Raw genomic sequence first — 11882 nt, forward strand, 5'->3', positions numbered from 1 at the left:
TCTTCTACCCGCTCCTTTTGACTGGAGCCACATTCCTTTGTCCACAGTCGTTGTTCCAAAACTTATCCACCCTCTCCAAAGCTTCTCGCTACTGCTGAGCTCCTTTACTCACAACAGATATGTGCTTGACAAATTAGGGGTGGTGTCCTCTTGCTTCAACTAAACTTAATGGTGGTTCTTTTAAAATAAGCAGTGAAGCAGAAGCCTCATGTCATTACGTGACCAAGAGAGTGATCAGAAGTCTTCCCTACATTTCCTTTATTTCTCCTAAATCTTTATGGTTTCAAGATTCTGTTTATGAGACCAAGTCTTCTTTTTTCAGATACCTGAGAAGATCTGGAAATACCCCTACCTGAACAGGGAGATATAAGAATTTTTACCCCCTTCTATGGGTTTATTGTTTTGACCCATTTTGAAATCTGTCATGGAACAGAAGTAGGAAAGTGATCATGTGGGTGCTAACATTTCACCATAATTGCATTTCCACATTCAGGTATCTGTGTGCAGGATGTTTTCAGTAGCAATATACATATTAAAGAACAATACTTCAGTGCAATTTTGTAAGAGTGATTTCTTCCTAGAGTGTTGCTGGTTTCTGTTAACATACCTGTCCTTGTAGATTTAATGCTATCATTCAAGTGTTTAGTGAATGGAATACCAATAAGGCAATTGAGGGTCTCCCTCAGGACTCCTAAACTCTCCTGGGGATATCTGAAATACAAGTGAGGCACTCATAAAATAATTATCTCAAGAGACATTGAATAAGTAAAACATACATAATATCTGTATTTAATTGACAGTCAAAATTCTAGATTCATCAAAATGGTTATTGAAAGTGTGCAACCTTAGAAAACAAAGCATATGCTTTGGTTGCTTCTCCCTGGTCCTAGTTTTGGGTCTCACATCTCTATCTTGCAGAAGTCATGGGTACTCTATCACTTACCACACATCTTTCGCTTTGTACTTGGCTCCTAGGTATTTCTTTCTCTATTGCTTTATAATTTTTGTAGATTAAAGTTCACAGATATCATACATGTAATTAAGTAAGTTTCGACAAATACATACATGCAACCAACTCCCAGGTCAAGATCTAGGCATTTTTAGCACTCCAGAAAGTCCTTTTGTGTCCCTTTCTACTCAGTTCTTGACATACACAACCTTCTAGAAAAGGGAAAATGGAGAAAATTTGCCTTGGGACGGCTCTAAATATTGCAGATTAGCTTTAAGTTTTTGTTGGGTTCTCTTTTCTCCCACATTATTCCTCCAAAGGTCTTTTTAACAGAATAAATCTTGTAACCTTAACTTGGCACATTTTAGAGGGAGAATTCTAAAATGTCCCTCAAGATTTTCTGATCCTGGTGTAGCATGCCCTACATAATCCCCAGGACAGTAAATACGATGGATTTTATTCCTATTGTTAGGTTACATTATATGGCACACTTGATCTTACTATATGAAGATTATCTGCATCTGCCTAACCTAGTCACAGCAGCCTTTTAAAAGCAGAGACTTGAATATGTCTGAACACAGAAATGGAAATAAAAAAATTAAAACATGAGAGAGGTTTAATAGGAGGGACCTTTTCTTTTGCTGAGATCGAAAGGACCACATGGCAATGACCTGAGAGCAGCCTTAAGAAGCTAAGGATGCCCCTAGCAGACAGCCAACAAGGACACAAGGACCTCAGTCCAACTGGAAGAAACTGAATTCTGCCAACAAGAATGAACTTGGAAGCTAAATTTTTTCCCACAAGCCTTTAGAAGAGAACTCGGCCTGACGCCTTGATTTTGTCCTTGTGTGCTAATAAGTGGATGTTGTTTTAAGCCACTAAATTTGTGGTAATTTGTTATGCAGTGATAGAAAACTAATGCAACACCATATAGTTGCTGTATGAGTATGTTATAGATGTATTGCATGTAAGAAACAAGTTACTCTTGATTCTTTATTATCTCTTATTCTTTATTATCTCTTATTCCTTTATTATCTCTTATTCTCTAAGTCCAGAGTCAGAGAGGGTACTGCAAATTTTCATGGCAAAGGGAGTGGATATACTAATGGGTGCAGGATTGGGGGCATATTTGCAGTCTACTGTAATATAGAAGGCACAGTTTTAAGAACTTTTTATATATTTGCTTTATCTCAGCACCTAGCATACTGCTTGACCCCAAATAGTAAATATTTGTTAATTCACTTTGACTTCATTGATATAATTACCTATATTTTGGAGCTTCCCCAACATTTGCTTTCTATAAAATGTTTTTAAAGTCTTGAATAATTAAGAGTTGATTGTACCTCTGTTTCTGTGTTTCTGTTTCTTGTGTGTGTGTGTTTATCATATGATTTCTTTCTTGATTGCTGTAACAACAGCCATTTCTGCTTTGCTTCTTGTTGAAAAAATGGCATTCCTTATATGGTAAATGAAAAAAAAAAAATCTCAGAGATTCCAGATGAAGGGGAAAAACATTTATTCCACTAACTGATTTGGAAACGATAACTTTCTTCATTTACAAGTTTCAAAATAAAGCATGTTAAGGACTAAAGATTCTTTTGACAATCTCTCAAATAGTATTACATTTTGATATGCATGGTCCCATTTGGTGACATTTAAAGAGTTGAAATTACGACTTATATTTTGAAGATGAAGAAGGCAATAATACACTGAGAGGTAAATCAGTTTGTCCAAGTGAGAAACAATGGCAGAACTCAAAAGGGGCTCTGGGCTCTTTCTAGGGCAGAAGATTGCTGTATCTAATCAAAGATATTTGTCACTTCCCAATGAGGCTAGAGGATTTCTCTATTAAAACCTAACACAAAACAAGGGCACTATATTTCAAAGATCCAAACCGAACTGCAGGACACTCTTGTTGACCCTCAGGAAGGCAGTAATATGTATCTGTTAAGAATAAAATATAGAACAGAGGGTCAATTTTAGCCTCTAATTTTGACCTCAACATTAAAAAAATAAATAAATTAGTGTTGAGTGTTTACACAAGGAAAGTTACTCTGAAAATTTCTATTAGTCCTATTCTGATTTGGAATTCTATTTTCTTCAGCCAGCTTTGAAAATATATTGAATAAAATAGTTCATATGTATTGAAAAAATAAAAGTGAGGTAATTAAACTTTTAGAATGCCCTCATTTGCTTATGCCATAAAAATTTATCACGTACCAAATAAAGGATGTATATAGTTGTTTATGGGAAAATTAGACAGAGAAATAGGATGAGGCCCCTTTCTTATTAAAAATGTGTGAAGCCATTGTTAATAGTGGCTATCATTTATTTAATACTTACTGTATACCGACTTCAGTTTAAATTGTTTATATGTATTAACTCATTTAATTTTTCCAACAGTCCTATGACATAGAGTACTATAACTACCTGAATTTTACACTTAAAAAAGTGAGGCACAGAGGGATTAATTGACCTTTCAAGATACACTCAAGTTGGTAAGGTGGAGAGCTGGGATCTAAAACTAGGCAATCTAGTTCTTGAGTCTGTGCTTAAAACCACTGTACAGTACAGCTTAGCACACTGTGTAAGCTTGAACATATTATTCCACATTAATGAATTTGACTACAATTACTTAGGGAAGCCTCAGTTACTAATGGAGCAGAGACATCCCCAACCTTTATTTATTTTTTTTTCCCCTTTGATGACATGAAACAGACAACTGCTAGTTACAAATTGTCTGTTCTCTTTCATTCTCCCCTGGTACTTCCCAGTTCCATTTTCAAGATCTTACATCAATGAAAGAACCATTTTCCTATCATTTCCACAGAAGAGATGCATGGTTGGGGTTTGAGATTTCAAACCCCTCTCTCATTATCTTGAGTTCTCACTATTTGCCAAGAAGTTTAGCTGTATTAATGGGGTCAGTTCAGGCTGGGGTACTAGGAGGCAAATAGTGACTCTCAAGAGCTTCTATAACCTGTGTTCTTAGGATTATCAACAATTCACAGAAATCTGGTGATGGGATTTCTCGGTGGAAGCAGCTCTTCTAATTATTGGGGGATTTGCATTAATGACATGACTGTCCAGCTGTTGAGGAAAAGTACACTCTTTACTGTTCCTTTTCAGTGCCCTTGGACCAGCTCTAGAACTAAGCCCCTCGCTCCCAGAGAGCTGCATTACACATGCAACATCACTTCCACCTCTGCACCGTTGCTTGGCAACAGCAATACTTTGTCCCTTGCAGGATGGGAAAGAGACAAATGGATAACCAGGAAAACCCCCAGCCATTTGTAGAAAGGCACAGAGTGAGTGCTCAACCTCAATGCTATCTCAAAATTGCAGTCCGGAGATATTTTTGTTGTAAGAAAGCAACCATTATTATCCACCGCACTTAAAATCAGGGTCCTCTTTAGCCCTTAAGGCTGCGATGGTTCAGGGAGTGTTCTGTGTTTATAAACCTGATTACATTGTGGACTACTGGGAAGATATTAGTAGTAAGTAATCCGATAGTTAAGGTGCAGTAGATTGATGTAGAAAAATCACTCACTCACTCATCCAAACTTTATTGAGGACTTATTAAGAATACTAATATCTGTCATTTAATGAGTACTTTCTATGTGTGCCACTTCATGCTAAATGCTCTATACATCACCTTGTTTAATGCTTCTGACACTCTTGTGAGATAGAATTGATTATTCTTGCCTTAGAGATGAGGAAATTACTGCTCGAGCACGTTAAATAAATTATTCAGTGTCATGCAGAGCATCAGATCTGAACCTAGGGCTGTTTGACTCCCAGGTCTCTTAAAACTTCTAAGATCATTTCTCTACACTACTAGCTTCTCACTAATCCCTGTACCAGGCTCTGAGATATTTTACAAACCCAGCCATTCTACAAGTTCTCATCATGCACCTAATATGTAGCAGCACAAAGCTGACTGATTAAGGGTGTCTGTCTGTTTTATTAATTCTGTTCCCCTCCTTTAATGCCTTTATATTTTCTTTGACAGCTTAGAAGTAAGGTAGATCTAAATTCAAATATTGTCTCTACTACTTTTAAGTTTGTGTGAACATTGGTGAATCAAGTTGTACTGTCTATCATTGTTAATTTGTATCTATTATGTTAGTCATATTTGTCAAGAACTGTGAAGATTCTGATATTTTTTTCTTTTGTAAGTTAACAAGTTAACTTTCCACACATAGATGTTGGCAGGAGAAATGAGACTCCTGGGTCAGAGGCAAAATATTTTATTACTCGCAGCACAGCAGGCAACATGATTTTTATGTTCACATTGTTTTTTCTTGTCCCCAAGTCCCAAGGGTGATATGGAGAGGCCCCGGTAGGTGCTATACACTCAATGGGCTTCATTATGGCAGAGGAACCCTGAGCTTAGAAAACTTCAATCTTTTAAAAAGTACTGCAAGCAAACATACCCAACATTTGCCCCAGAGGGAGACATTATCTTTATTATACTGGCTAGGAAACAAATCTTCCCTACTCTGGAGGAAGATACTAACTCTATCTTCCAAGCTCTTTGCTACACAAACATTCTTGAAAAGCTAATCCAGAACAGTGGCTAATAGAAGACATGCAGAAATATGAGAGATACATGGAGAACTGTCTCCAACAGTATTCTCAAATTGTCAAAAAATTTTGTGAGAAAATTGCCTGCATAGTGTCTGCCATAGAGAAGAAAACAAGTATATATTTAACAGGTGAATGAACGAATGAATAAATGAACAATTGTCTGACATTGGTATCCAAATGAATAGAGATGGGAAACAAAGAAAAGTTGGAAAAGCATGCACTCAAGAGTCAAAAATACCTTGATTTCATGTTTGATTGCACAGTGATTAGCTGTGAGGTCTTGGAAATGTAATACAGCTTTTATAAATCTCATATTTTTTATACGTAAAAAGGAAATCAAAACAAGCTTTTCAGTTATGATGAGATTCTGTGTGTATATGTGTGTATATATGTATATGGATGTGTGTGTATGCATACATGTACATATGCATATAAATACATACACACTTACATATAGTAGACATATATATTACATATCACATAGCAGACAGACAATATATTGTTGTGCACTTTCGTTTAATGTAATAGAAATAAATTTGAGAACTTAAGCAGACAAACGGGGGGGATGGATGTTTTAACCCAATGCAAAAATGCTTCTGAACTTCAGGAAAAATGGGTCAGAGGTACTAGAAGGATATGGAAATCCCTCCTGCTTCTTATTCCTGTTTTTTTAAAAAAAAAATGTTTGATTTTTTCAGTGTGACTAATTCCTTCTTTTCTTTATTCTTCTAGATTGTCTTTCTCTGCTCTGGTACACATGACAGAAGATGTAGCCACTCCCCCACACCAGAGATTTTATGTTCGGACTCAGCCAAGTAGAAATACATGCTATTTCTATTTGGTTGTAATTCTAAGGTCTTGGGGAAAAGAAAATGCTTGGTTCATTGGGTTAGATGTTCACCTTGTATTAATCTACTATCGCCCAGGGCTGGTGGGGAAGGAGGCATGGGGGCATACATAGGAACCCTAGATCCATCCCCCTATCAGAGAGGGATGGGGGGTCACGCAACTCCTGGAGAAGAGGGGTAGGGAGTGACCCCTATATAATGTGGTTTTTGTTATCATTATACCACGGTTTGAACTGGGTTTCTATGACTTACAAACCAAAGAGTCTTGACTAATACACAGAATTAATAGAAAGGGAAGAGTTGGAATGTGTGTGATATCCAAAGAGTAATGTTTGAGAAAGAGGAAATGATCTGTGTAGTGTTATATCTGGGAGGGGCACATATTCTCAGAACGTTGCCCTTCATATGTTGAAACAAGTAGAGAAAGTAATAAACATTTACACATTTTTATTGTTCTCTTTCACTGCTGGTAGAACCTGGTTGTGTTTCTGAGACTGTGTGAAGGGCAGGCAGGGGGGGGGGCAAGCACATGGTGGTAGAACATGCTGGAACTTGATCTGAGAGCAATTAGAAACCACAGAGTGGCTTTATGCAGGAGAATGATTGGCTGCAGCATAGGAATGATAGAAAGAGAGAAAGACCGAGACAGGAAATCTCCTTAGTAGTGACTGTGAAAGAGAGGTAACAGTAACTGGGACCCGTGGTGGCAGCAGTAAGGGAGAGCAGGGGGTGGACTTCAGAGGTGGTTAGGAGCTAGTTTCAACCTGGCTTGTTAATTGATTGTATGTGAGGGAAAGGACGATGAAGGAGAAAACAATGATGTGACACTGAGGCTGCAGGTGCATAACCAGAAGAGCACTGAACGATTCTAGGCCTATCAGAAGCTTCCTAGAACATACGTATTTCCGGGCAAACTCACATGAGGCTCAGTTAATCTCCAATAATTTAAAAAGCAAATAAAATAAAATAAAATTTCCTCTTAAGGCACATGATTTTTATAAAACTACATTGGAATGGAAAACGAGGTGGAGGCTATCTACCCTGTTAGGTCATGCAATAGCTTTGCCGTTTTCATTGCTCTGAAATTCAGTGTTTACTCAGTTTTCAGAAAAGAGAGAGAGAGAGAGAGAGAGAGAGAGAATAGAATAGCTGGACTACAACTTCATAGACTTTATACAGGTCAAAAAAAACAAAGCTTTGGAATATGATCTATTTGTTATTTTCCAGTTATGTGATGATCTTGGGCAAGTCACTCATTTTTCTTTACCTTTGCAATCAAGATGTTAATACATACCTCGTATTGATTCCTTTCACTACATAGAGAGGCATCAAGCATGTAGAAACTAAGGGATCAATAAATGTTAGAATCATTTTGAATATTGTCATCTTTCCATTGTAAATGAAAAGATATATTAGCATCTTTTCATTAATGAACGAGGGAATGCAACTTTAGAGCACTTAAGAAGTGTTTCAAGGACTCGCAAGTAGTAAATATAAAAGTTAGGATTTAATCTCAGATCAATCAGAGGCATTTCTCCTCATGTAGTAGTTTTCCAGAATTCAACCAGGGTAGTCCAGATGTCCATACAAGGGCCTGCTTACCTGCAGCAGGAAACGGATATTTAAAAGTTTCCCATAACTAGTCCCTGACCAGATTGGCCTCCTTTGAAAGTTTATTTATCTTGTGTTTATCAAGTATAGAAAAAAATACTTACATTAATTACCAGCAGTTACAAATTCAGTTCAGAGGCATCAAGGTGGGAACATTTTTTGTTGTTGTTGTCAGCTAAAGGAAAAGCAGTTTGGACCCTAGCATAGACTCCACACATGGGTGATAGGATGGAAATTAATGACCACCTGCTGCGTAGTTTATTGACCCAAAACCCTCCAGGGCAGACATTTGAATCAAGTATATACCAAAGGTAAAGCTGAGCCTTAAATCTGATGGCAATGATTATTGATTATGCAGAATAAAAAGGTAATTCTTGAGGTAATTTTTTAAAAATTTAAATGTCTTTATTCATTTATACGGTAAATACTGTCCCCTACCAAAAACAATGACATCTGTCTTTCAATCTGTCAAACTTAGCTAAAAAGCATTCATGTATTTTTTTATATCATGTATTGATGTGATATAGAATGCAAAATATAAATGTCAATTTAATGGACATAATTAAATAATTTCACACATATACATAATCTTGGATAAATGTAACCATTTAAACTGTAGTTCAACATTACATGTGGGCACATAGATATTCCGTGTACACCAATGGGTTTAATAGAAGATGCATTTTCACTGATTGATATCTGGCAACCAACTTCCTTTCTGTGAATCTTTAAATACCCAATTTCAAATCTTCCAGTTCCTGGACAAGAGCTCTATCTATTTTTGAATTTTCTCCAAATGGCTTTTTTCTAGTTGTTTTCCATTTGCCGCTTGTTCTTTCAGTTGTTTGATTGCTTGCAGTTTCTTCTTTAGGTTCTTAATTTTTTTGTCTATCTCAGAGTTTCAGAAGTTGGCTGAGAGATAGTGTTTTGTGGTGTGCCATGTGTGGCAGGAACAGGTGCCAAATGTGGACTCCTATCACTTCTTGCTTCCTGCTTTGCAGATTTCTTAGCTTCATGCTTCCTCTGATTTTTTTTAAGGGCTGTTTTTGGTAATGGCTTATCGTTTCCTGGTTGTTGTTTCATATTCTGAGGTGGTTCCTTTACATGCAGTTTGGAATTGCTGACTGGCTTATTTCTTAAAGCTGGTGTTCTATAAGCTGCTGAAACTTTATGTTCCTCACTGGGTTCTTCAATTAGAACTGTTTGTAAATTATTCTATCCAAAAATGGCCACAAAGAAACCTACCATAGTTCTATAACTGATGGCACATCACACTAGTGCAAGATAGAACCAGTATAATGCCAAATCTTGTACCCATTATTATTATTATTATTAGAAAATTGTTTTTACTAAAGTTACCAATAGCTTCATAGATGCCAAACCTCATATTACTTTGACCTACTTGTGGTATTTGAATTTGACACCCTCTCCCCTACAGAAATTCTGTGTTCTTTCTGTTGGCTATGACAACAAATTCTTTTAGTTCTCCTACCCCCTCCAGGACTTCTCCTTTTCAGGCTCCCCAGATTTATTTTCTCTATCCCTTCTCTATCTAGGAAGAGCTGAAGCAAGGCAATTGTGGAGAAAGAGCAGGAGGCTGAGCAGAGACAGAGGCAGGGAGAGGCAGAGCCTAGAATATTGTGTTAGGGAGTTTGTTGTACCCATTGTTAACATATAACCTGGGAGCACATGTGGCTGTTAAAATATGCTCGTCATGTGAACACCACACACACTTATGTAGAATCAAAAGCCACTGGTTTAGAAAGCAGTCTGGAGTTTTTAACATCCCCCACTTCCATTCATCCCCTCAGATTTCCAAATCAAGCTAATGCTCTTCTATGTCCATGAGGGCTACAGGAGGCTGCACTACAAGGACCAGTTCCAAAGTCAAACACAGGATCATATTTTAAGTTGAAAACTCTTGCTTTGGCCAGCATAAAACCATAAACAGCATGAAACTCAGCAGAACTAGAATTCCGAACTACATCATAAATGGGGCCACTTTTTGGTTATTGCATGACAGCACTTTCTCCATTTGTTGCAATGTAGCACAGTATTTGTTGACCATAGTAGGGAAGCTCCTGTCTTGTCAACATTTATACTAGCTATTACCAACACAGCAATAGTTTTTTGTTTTTTTTAAAAATTATTTTTATTCCAGAGCGTTGTAACCTTATCAGATTTAAAGAAACTTTTATTGGCTAAAGCTACATGAGCTCCATCAAAGCTGGGTTACTGATACAATCAACCAAATGAAGATGCATCTTTATTTCCTGGAACACAGACAGCTACCTTGTATGGTTGGAGTCCAGATGATAACATAAAATCATTAATTTTTTACAAATGTAATTTATTTGCAATTGTGTTAAAATCATTGTTTTCAAATAAGTGAGGTTTATGGTTAAAATTGTGGGCATACACAGTTTCATCTTCTTACCAGAATAGACACCAATTTTGCTTTTTATTCTGGATAAAAGATTTCAAACACGTCTAAGTTTTCAAATCATAAAGTTGTAGAGTGGATATTCCAGCTGTACCATTTTTAGAAGTAGTGTAAGGCTGCCATGTTGCCAAGACAGTGTTTTTTTGGCAAGAATTCAAGGCAAACTGCCTTCGGAAGGTCGAAGGAGCGCAGTAGTCCCTTGTTAGTGACATTGATATTTACTTTTTCTCTGTTGCCCCAGACAAATAAGGTCCCATCTTAACTAAAGTTATAGACTTTGCAATTTTTCCCATATTCCCAGCTGTTAGCCCTCATCTTGAAGGATTTCAACACGGAAACTTTGTAGAGAATGCTCCAGACCACTTCAGAAACATGGCACTTTCTGTAAAATGTGGTGTTCCATTTACTATGTAGTTTTTCTGATCCTCGGATTGCCAAAGGCTGCATGGACAGTGCCATCTTGTCCTGGAAAGAGCTCTTGAAGTGAATTTTGATTTGTGCTGGGCAATGGGGAAAATGCAACACACTCAAGTGAGTTCAGAATCCAAGAGGGATCTTTATTTAAAAAAAGAAAACCAGATTCTCTCCTTTAATTAACTTCTACGCAGACTCCAATTGCATGACATCTAAGCCGGGCTGTTTGGTAGAAGGAGCTTCAAGACAGACGTGTGGAGATCCAGATCTTCAACTTGGTTCTCTAAGTTGTGTGACATTGGACAAGTTGTATCTGCTGTATGTGATTCTATTTCATCTTACAAAAAACGAAGTAGTTAGACTTGATTAGATTTCAAACTTTTCCCTCACAAGGAATACACTTTTCAAGATTTTTTTTTATTAAGCAATAACACTAATACACAATGAATTGTCTCCATTTTTATTAATCAGACATAAAACTGTCAATTAAGACATGTAATCATAGTGAAGTATCCCATAAATTTTTTTTTTTTCTTTTTAATCCGTCTGGGCAACTGTAAAGCAACTCCATGTTTAAATCACCCGAGAATCCTTAAGACAAGTAAATAAAAGAATCGGCAAAGACTGAAGATTTACAACCTCTTTATCACAACCTACAGAGCTTTACACTTGAAGGTCTCTTTCTGTACCTCCCATCTTACCTATTTTTACTGTCCTTTCACCCACTGCTCCAAAATAACACTGGCTTCCTTTCAGTTCTTCAGTCATCCAGCTCTTTCATTTGCCAAGCCTTCCTTCACATTGTTTTCTTTACTTGGAATGCTCTTCCCCTAATTGTGGATTAAATGGCTGCCTCTTCAGAGGAGTCTCTGAGTCCATGTTCTTTAGGTTGATTTCCTCTCACTAATTTCTGTCATTTAGCACATCTTTTCGCCTTTACTATTTTTAGGAAAGTTTGTCTCTATGGATATTTATAAATTTACTTATTTGTTATCTCTCTTCCCCATTTGTGTGAAAACTCCTGAAG

The 11882-nt window shown here is 37.0% G+C and overlaps 1 pseudogene; it reads right to left on the bottom strand.

The window, feature by feature from the left end:
• Positions 1-8726: 8726 nt before the first annotated feature.
• On the bottom strand, positions 8727-10900 carry LOC134386509 (eukaryotic translation initiation factor 2A-like; annotated as a pseudogene).
• Positions 10901-11882: the final 982 nt, after the last annotated feature.

Source organism: Cynocephalus volans, chromosome 9 (assembly GCF_027409185.1).
Source record: "Cynocephalus volans isolate mCynVol1 chromosome 9, mCynVol1.pri, whole genome shotgun sequence".
NCBI classification, from domain to species: Eukaryota; Metazoa; Chordata; class Mammalia; order Dermoptera; family Cynocephalidae; genus Cynocephalus; species Cynocephalus volans.